The sequence below is a fragment of the Sapajus apella genome, unplaced genomic scaffold (genome assembly GCF_009761245.1).
Source record: "Sapajus apella isolate SASKATOON/1434 unplaced genomic scaffold, GSC_monkey_1.0 scaffold116, whole genome shotgun sequence".
In the NCBI taxonomy this organism is placed as follows: Eukaryota; Metazoa; Chordata; class Mammalia; order Primates; family Cebidae; genus Sapajus; species Sapajus apella.
Window position 1 is genome coordinate 180,449 of NW_022437056.1, and position 9,899 is coordinate 190,347.

Consider the following 9,899-nt stretch of genomic DNA (forward strand, 5'->3'; position numbering starts at 1 on the left):
CGCCGTGTCTGGTCCTCTCTCACGTAGCGCCGTTTGTAGTTCTCTCAGGTCGTGTCTAGTTCTCTCACGTAGCGCCGTGTCTGACCCTCTCTCACGTAGCGCCGTGTCTGGCCCCCTCTCACGTAGCGCCGTGTCTGGCCCCCTCTCACGTAGCGCCGTGTCTGACCCCCTCTCACGTAGCGCCGTGTCTGGCCCCCTCTCACGTAGCGCCGTGTCTGGTCCCCTCTCACGTAGCGCTGTGTCTGGTCCTCTCTCACGAAGCATCGTGTCTGGTCCTCTCTCATGTAGCGCCGTGTGTAGTTCTCTCACGTTGTGTCTAGTTCTCTCATGTAGCACCGTGTCTGTCCCTCTCTCGCCATGTCTCGTTCTCTCACATAGCGCCGTGTCTGGTCCTCTCTCACGTAGTGCCGTGTCTAGCTGTCTCACGTCATGTCTAGTTCTCTCACGTAGCGCCGTGTCTGGTCCCCTCTCACGTAGCGCCGTGTCTGACCCCCTCTCACGTAGCGCTGTGTCTGGTCCTCTCTCACGTAGCGTCGTGTTTGGTCCTCTCTCACGTAGCGCCGTGTCTGGTCCTCTCTCACGTAGCGCCGTGTCTAGCTCTCTCACATCATGTCTAGTTCTCTCACGTAGCGCCGTGTCTAGCTCTCTCACGTCATGTCTAGTTCTCTCACGTAGCGCCGTGTCTAGCTCTCTCACGTCATGTCTAGTTCTCTCACGTAGCGCCGTGTCTAGCTCTCTCGCGTCATGTCTAGTTCTCTCACATAGCGCCGTGTCTGGTTCTCTCACGTAGCGCCGTGTCTAGCTCTCTCGCGTCATGTCTAGTTCTCTCACGTAGCGCCGTGTCTAGCTCTCTCACATCATGTCTAGTTCTCTCACGTAGCACCGTGTCTGGCCCTCTCTCACAGAGAGCCGTGTCTGGTTCTCTCACACAGAGCACTGTGTCTAGTTATTTTGCACCCTGAAGCATTATTTATTTCTTCCATGAAGTTACTGCAGTTGCTGTAGGAGGCCTATATGGGTTTTAGAGGAAGGAGAATATGTTTCATATGGGGGCCCTTTGATGTGGTTCTCTTCTGGGTGGAGACAGTCAGCTTTTAGAGACTTCTCACTCCACAGTGGGCATAGGCATTTTAAAAATACTCCATTATAACTAGTGGAAATGCCTTGAATTAGTTTTATAATTTTAATTTTTCAGAGCAAGAGTGTGATTTAGATTGAAGACAGCAAAACATATGTAAGTAGTAAAAAGAAAAAAAATAGTAATTCTGGAAACCTTCGGGTTGGTCTTGTTTAATTCAAAGTTCAGAGGCACTGACATTCTTAAATCTGATGAGTTAATTTTCATAACTTGGTGATGTTGAGAAAAATGTAGTTGTCACACTGTTAAAATGACTTTTCTAATAAATCATCTTGAAGTTTAATATGACAAGGTACATGAACAATGAGCACCGCCTCTCCTTAAACATTCCTTCACGGCACGAGCTGGTCTCTGAGGGAACCACAGGGACCGGCATGCAGGTAGAGGTGCTTTGATGATTGGCGTATGTTCCAGTATAATCTGGTATAATGGGATTTATGTTGTTTGTAGATAAACCTACCTAGAAGGACCATGGCAGGAACAGAAATCCCATAGCTTATATAAACAACAGAACATTAATTAACATGAAGACACTAATTAGTTTATCCAATTTGCTGTCAGAGCTCTGGGAACTGAGGGCCTGAGAGAGAGGCCTGATGTGTTTGTGGAAGAGGGAGGCCATGGGAGGCTATGGGGAGGTTGTGGGGAGAGGGGTCGGTTATCAGAGACACAAGAGGATGCAGGTGACAGGGCAGGGGCGGGGTTCCAGAGGGCTTGGGGAGTGTGCACCTTACCTGCTCATGGTTGGAAAGGCCAGGGAATGGAGATGGCCCACGGTCAGCAGCCAGGGGCTTGGCCCATCTGTCCTTTCCTAGCAGCGAACCTTGTTCACTTGTTTCTTAGGAAATGCCTCATCTCTAGAATGCTGCCCCAATCCAGCCCACTTCCTCTTGAATCCTGCTCAGGCACATTCCCTCAAGGAAGCTCCCCCTACACAGAACAAGGCCACCCTTGCAGGAGCCCTCTGTGGCACTCCTCTGTGGCACTTGTTGCCATTGACCTTGTGTGCTTATTCTTGGGATTCCCTGATTAACATGCCCTCTCCTCCCTAATGGTAAGGGGCCTACAGTGAGTGCACAGATGGATGGATGGATGGATGGATGGACGGACAGATGGACGGACAGACGGGCAGATGAATGGACAGTTGGGTGGATAGATGGGGGATGGATGGGTGGATGGATGGATGGATGGATGGATGGATGGACAGATGGACGGACAGACAGATGGACAGATGGATGGGCAGATGGGTGGATAGATGGGGGATAGATGGGTGCATGGATGGATGGATGCAACTTTCTTTTATACCTCAAATGTCATCCCAAGCATTGTCTTCTGTGGGGAGCCATTCCTGACCCCCTTCCTCAGGTAGACTTTGGAGTTCTTCTCTGTCTTCATGTCCCCATGTTCCTTTATTTTGCCCAACTGCTTGAATATTTGTCTTTTGTGGGAGGTCACCTTGAGCACTGCATGGGCAAGGCAGGGCGTGAGCTCACAGTAAGTGGACACACGAGGTGAGTGAGGACCCGCCTGGCCTTCAGAGCACCTGCAGGCACCTGCCTGGCGTTTGATTGGCTTTTCAAGAGAAGGGGCTGGTGCCTTGCAGAGCTGAGGTGGGAGCTGGTGAGCTCTGCTCTGTAAGATCTCGGCACGTCAGTAAAGCTGCAAGGTACACGTGCACACACCCCAAACCTGGACACTTGTGAGAGACGGTCATTCCTCCTGCTTGGCTGCCCGGACTGCACCCTCTCTCAGCTGAAGCCAGGTGCTCCAGGAGACATGATGCTCCAGACATGGCCCCTGGGAGAGGTGCTGATATGGACGTGGCCCCTGGGAGAGGTGCTGATATGGATGTGGCCCCTGGGAGAGGTGCTGATATGGACGTGGCCCCTGGGAGAGGTGCTGATATGGATGTGGCCCCTGGGAGAGGTGCTGATACGGATGTGGCCCCTGGGAGAGGTGATGCTCCGGATGTGGTCCCTGGGAGAGGTGCTGATATGGACGTGGCCCCTTGGAGAGGTGCTGATATGGATGTGGCCCCTGGGAGAGGTGATGCTCCAGATGTGGCTCCTGCGAGAGGTGATGCTCCAGACGTGGCCCCTGGGAGAGGTGCTGATACGGATGTGTCCCCTGGGAGAGGTGATGCTCCGGATGTGGTCCCTGGGAGAGGTGTTGCTCCGGACGTGGCCCCTGGGAGAGGTGCTGATCTGGACGTGGCCCCTGGGAGAGGTGATGCTCTGGACGTGGCCATCGCATTATGTTCCATTGTTATTTCACGTTACTCCTTCTCGTTTCCTCTGTTTCTTCTCACTCATGGTAAATCACGAGATCATTTGTGTCCTGTTTTCCTCGCATTATCTTGTTTAGCCTCCTCTGCTTTTCTAAAGAGGATTTAGAAAACCAGCCCCGGCATGACCCCTGTGTCTCATAGCCAGTGCAGCTGGAGCCTGTTGAAGCCCACGCTGCCACCTCGGCCACGCCCCGATCCTCCTTGAGTCCTGAGCAGCAGAGCATCTGGCCCCTGCTATCTCCTCACTCAGGTCGGCCACCCACCCTGCCACCAGATAAACTTCCCTGAGTCCACATTTACTTACTTAATTCCCTTTCTTGCAGCCCCTAAGTCACCTCACTATCCATGTGGTTAAGTCCAGTGCCTCAGCATCTGTTCTCCTATTAAACCACCTGATCAAGCCCTGCTGTGTGACCTGGTTGGCCTTCCAGCCCATAGCCTCCACACTCCACCGCAGGGTTGGTGGCTGCCAGATGCTCCCAGATGCCCCCAGGTGTGGCTGCTGTACGTGCTGCAGGCTCCTCAATGCCTCTGAGGGTGCAATGTGGGTAAGGTGCGTTTGTGGGTACACATACCTGTCTCCCTACTAGACTCCTTCATTTTCACCCTAGTTCCCAGCAGAGGCTCTGTCACACTGTGAAGGGGCTTAATAAATAACTGTTGAATGAATGACACATCACGGGCCATTTTTACTCAAAAATATCCACTGTTGGCTGAGCACATGCATTAAATGCTGTAGGAATATAGAGATGCAAGCTCCTGAGGACAAAAGGCAAACGTATGTATATAATGAGATTAAAGTCTTGTAAAAAAGGTGCTATAGAAACAGAGGAAGGGGCAATTAGTTCATGATGGAGGGGTTGAGACTGCCTCCCCAAAGGGTCAATATTTACAACAAATCTAACGAACTAGTAGGATTTCTCCAGATAGTACTGGGGCAACTAGACACCCACAGGCAGACATGCAAGTCCAGCCGTGCCCACTCCATGCACAGAACAACTCAAAATGAGTCAAAGACCTAAAGGCAAGAGGTGAAACTAGAAAGCAGCATGGACATGCATCTTCGTGGCTGTAGATTAAGGAGTGGTTTTTAGAGATGCCACCCAAAGCACAAAGCAGAAGCAACAAAAGGAAACATAAACCAACTGGGCTTTAACAAAATGCATGTGTGTGTGTCAGAGGTTCATCAATGAGGTAAAAAGAAAACTCAGTGAGGTAAAATGTTTGCAAACTGTACATCTAAAAAGGCTTATATTTAGAAGAACGCCTACAACACATAAAAAGACAACTAAGCCAAGAAAGGGTGGGCAGGGAGCGTGAATAGGCAGTTCCTCCACAGATGTGAAAAGACAGTGGGCATCCCTGGCCAGCCGGGAAACGCACATCAACATGCAGTGAGATGCCGTTGCACACCCGTTAGGATGGCCGTAATGGCAGAGACGGACAATCACAAGTGCTGGCAAGATCGCGGAGAAACTGAACCTTCATACGTGACTGTTGGGAGGAGACAGCGGTGCAGCCACTTTGGAAAACCATCTGGTATTTCCTCGGAAGTTTAAACATAGAGTTACCATATGACCATAAATCCCATTTCTTGGTACATACCCAAGAGAAATGAAACACGTCCACTGAAAAAACTCATGCCTGAATGCTTACAGGGGCGTTATTCGTGATACTCTGAGAGAGAAACAACCCAGGTCAAGTATCCAGAAATGGAGGAGGGGTAAATACACTGTGTCCATCCGTGCAGTGGAATATTCTCAGGCAATAAAGGAATGAAGCACTGAGGCATGCTACAACGCAGATTAACCTCAGAAAGATTTTCTAAGTGAAAGGAGCCAGTCATGAAAACCACAGATAGGACTCCATTTATATGCAGTGCTCAGAACAGACAAATCTATACAGAAAGTAGATTAGTGGTTGCCTGGGGCTGGGGGTGAGGGAATGAGGGCTGGCTGCCGAAGGGTATGGGTTTATTTTAGGAGCGGTGACGTGTTCTGTGATTGATTGTGGGGATGGCTGTGCGGCTCTGTGAGTGTGTGATTGAGCTGTGCACTTTCAGTAGGCGAATCATATGGTGTGTGAATGATATCTGAATAAAGCCGTTATGAATAAATCACTTTTAAAACAGCAATGAATCATAGTTTTCCAGGAAAAAAGGGCAGAGGCTGACATACTTTGTGCACGGCTGCACACATGGAGAGCTCAAGGTGCACGGGACCCTGGTGTGGTGAGCACGGTGGGCGGGAGGTCCCGGTGTGACCACCGCAGGGAGGGCGGAGGTGGCACCTGAGCCTGCTGAGCAGGAAAGGCCTCGTGTTTAGGAAATGCGCCTATTGAGGAGGAACTCTTTCCGCTTCCACACTCAAATTCCATGTTGCCATTTGTCCCTTCAGTTTATATACTATCAGTGTCTACCTTTTAATTCAAATGAATCCATTTGGTTTCTAAATATCTTCAATGTGTCATGATTAGGATTCCCATTGGTGTCTTCTGAACACTTTGTAATCACTCCATAGCACTTGGACAATTTAATATTCAGGATGTGGATCATTTGCCCAGACAAAAGAAATAAATGAAGGCGAGAACATAACCAAAACATTGTAGAGTTCTAGAACCTTGCAGTCCGTCTGGACATCTATAAATGAATTTCCCACCATCCACAGTTCTGTTCATGAGTTTGAATTCAAAGCATTGGTGCTGTTGGAGGCGCTCACTGCTTTCCCACGTCCTGCTGGGCTTCCTTCCCCACACCAGGGGCCCTGCCATCTGTCCACGCCTGCTGAGAGCCCAGGACCCTCTCCTAAGTGAGTCTCCTGAGCCTCCTCTCACTCGGGGGAGTGGCACAGAGCCCTTGGATTCGGGAACTAATTGTGCTTTTCTGCTTCAGGTTGCAAAATTAAATACTGATTTAGGAACCCATATTTTAAATGACTGTCAGCTTCCAGGAATTCGAGACAAGCCTTCCACTGGAGCCACATTTCTGGCTCCCATTTAGGGCAATATTTCATATAGTCTCAAGCCATTGCAAAGACTTATTTTCTGAAAAATAAATTCACTAGAAATTCAAAAATATCCTTAAAGACCCTGTACCTTTCCAGATAGGTTTAACTGCCTTTCGACTTGACTCATTGCCTACTAGCGACAGAAATGGGAAAAAAATGGGTTGTGATGGCTCAAAAACTAGAAAATAGAAACCCAAGTAGAATGAAAGTGTGGCAGCCTCCACTGGTGACTGTTGCTGTAGCTTCTGCAGCAGAGTTCTTCCTTACAGTGGTGGGAGGAGGAACCTGGGCCTGGCAGGTGAATAACAGCTGGGAGCATGGCACCAAGTGACGCCTGGTTATCAGCTCCGTGCACCCCACTCTAACAAACCAACACTCTGCCTGGTGCAAAAAAACGCCCTCAAACACAGCTATGTTTTGCTGACACTTTTGGAATAAGCTAAGGGCACGCAGATGTCGGGAGATGATGTTTGATACAGAAAGTTCCAGTGGAAATATTTGTGGATCAGGAACTAAAATAACCCTGTAGCAATCATGGACTTGCTGTCACCTCTCGGGCTATCAGTAGGGACCGCACCTAACTCACCGCCTTACTGCAGACTGTTGGGTACCTTCCACCTTTCAAACACATTTCCTTTATTTTGACAATACTAAGAGAATTAGGCCAAGTCTCCTGAGGGCAATATGTATTTTCCATGTGCAATTATCAGAAATAGATGTGCATTGTGACTAAACATCTATTTTAGAATGCCTAAATGCACATTTATTGTGTAAGCACCTAGTGAGTGTGCATTCCACCTCGGACACACCCCATGCACACGTGTTTGTACCTGTATCCGTCCAGATCTATGTGCTGAGCTGCATATGTGAGACGTGTATGTAGTAGGATAATATGTGTAACTGTATATGGTCATGTGCACGTATATACACACATGTATCATACATAAGATTATTTTACATTTATTTGCAATACTTATATATGTGTATATAAATGTGTATGGACATGTGTATATTTATATATTTCTACAATTAGATGCCAGTGGAAACCTTAGTCAGGTGAATGATAAATATCCATGGGAATGTAGTTGGTCGGCATTCCAACGTTAGACTGGTGAAGAGGAATCAATCACCCATGGTAAGATGCAGGACTGGAGGATTTCCTCTTTAGAGGGGAACAGAATCTTCAGTCAGCGGCCCAGCCTCTGCTTCAGGACACCCAGTGCCGTGGGGAGAAGATAAACTACAGAATGGAATGTAGACAATCTCCTGACCCAATGGGGAAGGCCGTGGTGGGCTCAGCCTGTAGCGCCACTGGCGACGCCTGTGAGGACCGTGTAGGGGCGGGTCAGCAGAGGTCCACCCAGGCTCCACAGCCAGCATGAAGGGGGTACTGCATGGCCAGCAGGTGCACCTCGGCCCCTGGGCCTTCCCTGCGCAGTCCACATGGAATCATGGAGTCATCTCTCAGTGGACGTTGCCTGCTCCATCCTGCGTCTGACTACAGCTGGCAGGGGCTCCAGGGCCAGGTTTCCTCCTGCCCTCCCTGTGCCTCACTCCAGGTCTGCCAATGTCCTCTAACAGAGGATGGAGTAGCGCACATGTCCTGCCTGGCTGAGGGCCTCGAGCATGCGCAGCTCCCATCGCTGGTGGATTCTGGGGTTCAAGATCGCAGCAGTTTGTGCATTTTGGTGAGGTAGCTTCTCATGGAGGTGGGGCTGTTGTGCAGGATATAAACCTCTTGTTTATTTAACCACAGAGCATCTCTCTTATGTGCCAGGAAGTCTGGGGAGAGAGGGGAGCGTGTGAAACACACCTAGGCTCTGAGTAGCCCCATGTTCCTCACAGACAAGGGCAGGAACAACAAGCATGTAACCAAATGTGTAAAGAAATGACTCAGGTGTGGGGTGCAGCAGGAGGCTGGTGAGGGCTTCATGCAGAGCGTTTCCACGGGAGAGAAAGATGCCCATGTTAGGTTTCGGAAAAGAGCATTTGGGAACAGACACAGGTGCTCCCCCACCTAGTATGCAAGGCCCAGGAGGGCAGGAACCAGGGTGCGGGGCCTGGCGGGCATTGTGAGGTGTCCTCTGGAGGTGGCGGTGAACCACTCATGGGTGAAAGAAGGGGCACAGATGGCACAGTCCAGTGTGGGCTCCAGAGTCAGCTCACTGGATGCTTCCGTGGAAACAGGTGGCTGCCCAGCGGCTCGTACGGCAGCACAGTCAGTATGGGCCACTTGTCTAGGTGCTGCAGGATGGAGGGAACGGAGGGGATTCAACCTAAATTATGGAGTTTGAGGTGACTTCCTGATTACATATTGGCTGCAGGCGTACGTGAGAGAAAAGGCGAACACTGCTCCAGTGTGTTAGATATTCTAGCCCTGATAACTGTGTGGATAGTGCTGTTGTAAGTGTTGCTTGAGAGGCTGACTCCTGGAGATCCCAAACCTCCCAGCCAAGTTTAATGAAGGCCGTTGCACCTGCTTTCACACGACGAAGACAGAATTGGAAGGGTTTGTACTTGAAGGACTCCTGGAGGTTGAGCATGAACCACTGGGGATGTGCGTGGCATTGCCACACAGGGGATGGGACCTGACATCCATGCCGACGCCTGTGTGAATCTGAGGTCCCACAGCTGTAGCCTGGAAAACCTTTGAGATCAGCGGTGGGAGCCACTGAGGAGGTGGTGCCGGCCTGGGTACTGACTGAGCTCAGGGCACCCAGGAAGAGGGTTGGGCATAGCAGAGTGAGCTGGCAGGCGCTCCATGGGGGGAAGCAGATGGTGAGGTTGAATGTGGGCAGAAAGGTGAATGGAGGAGGCTTCTGGATCTGGACTGTGGGAAGCGGTGTCTCCACCAGAATGATGGAGATGGGACCTGTACACGGTCAGCAGGCATCGGGCTCCACACCTCTGACACTCGAGGCCATCTGTGGCATAAATGAGTGGAGGTGAAAACCTTCACATTGGATGGATTTCCCAGAGAGGCTGTGCAGGCTGAGCTCAGCCACGGGGCAAGAGCAGGGCCTGGGGGACATCCTGCTTTTAGGAGAGAGGCCCTTTATGCTGCTGTGACATTGAAGAGACTGAACTGGGACAGAGGCTGAGAACAGCAGACATGGAGCTGGACACATGCGTCCTGCACACCGCTCTGGGGAGGGCGGCCGGATGAAGGAGAAAGCACTGCTCTGCCCTTGCCTGCTTTGCTGCTGGAGAGAAGAGAATGGCAAGAACTCCATGGGCTCAGAACTCAGTACTGGGAGCACAGTTCAGGAGCAGAATGGCGGACTCAGGAATGGGCCACTGGCCTGCCTGGGGGCCCCGTGTGACCATCTCAGGCCTGCGTGAGTGAGGGCCCCACACAACGGTCTCAGGCCTGTGTGAGCAAGGGCGCCATGTGATGGTCTTAGGCCTGTGTGAGTGAGAGTCCCACGTGAGGGCCTCAGGCCCGCGTGAGCGAGGGCCCCACGTGACG

The 9,899-nt window shown here is 50.8% G+C and overlaps 1 protein-coding gene across 3 annotated transcripts in view; it reads left to right on the plus strand.

Moving 5' to 3' along the window:
* The window catches only part of DLGAP2 (DLG associated protein 2), a 533,037-nt gene that overhangs the window by 130,264 nt on the left and 392,874 nt on the right, over positions 1-9,899 (plus strand). The gene's annotated exons all lie outside the window — the stretch shown is intronic.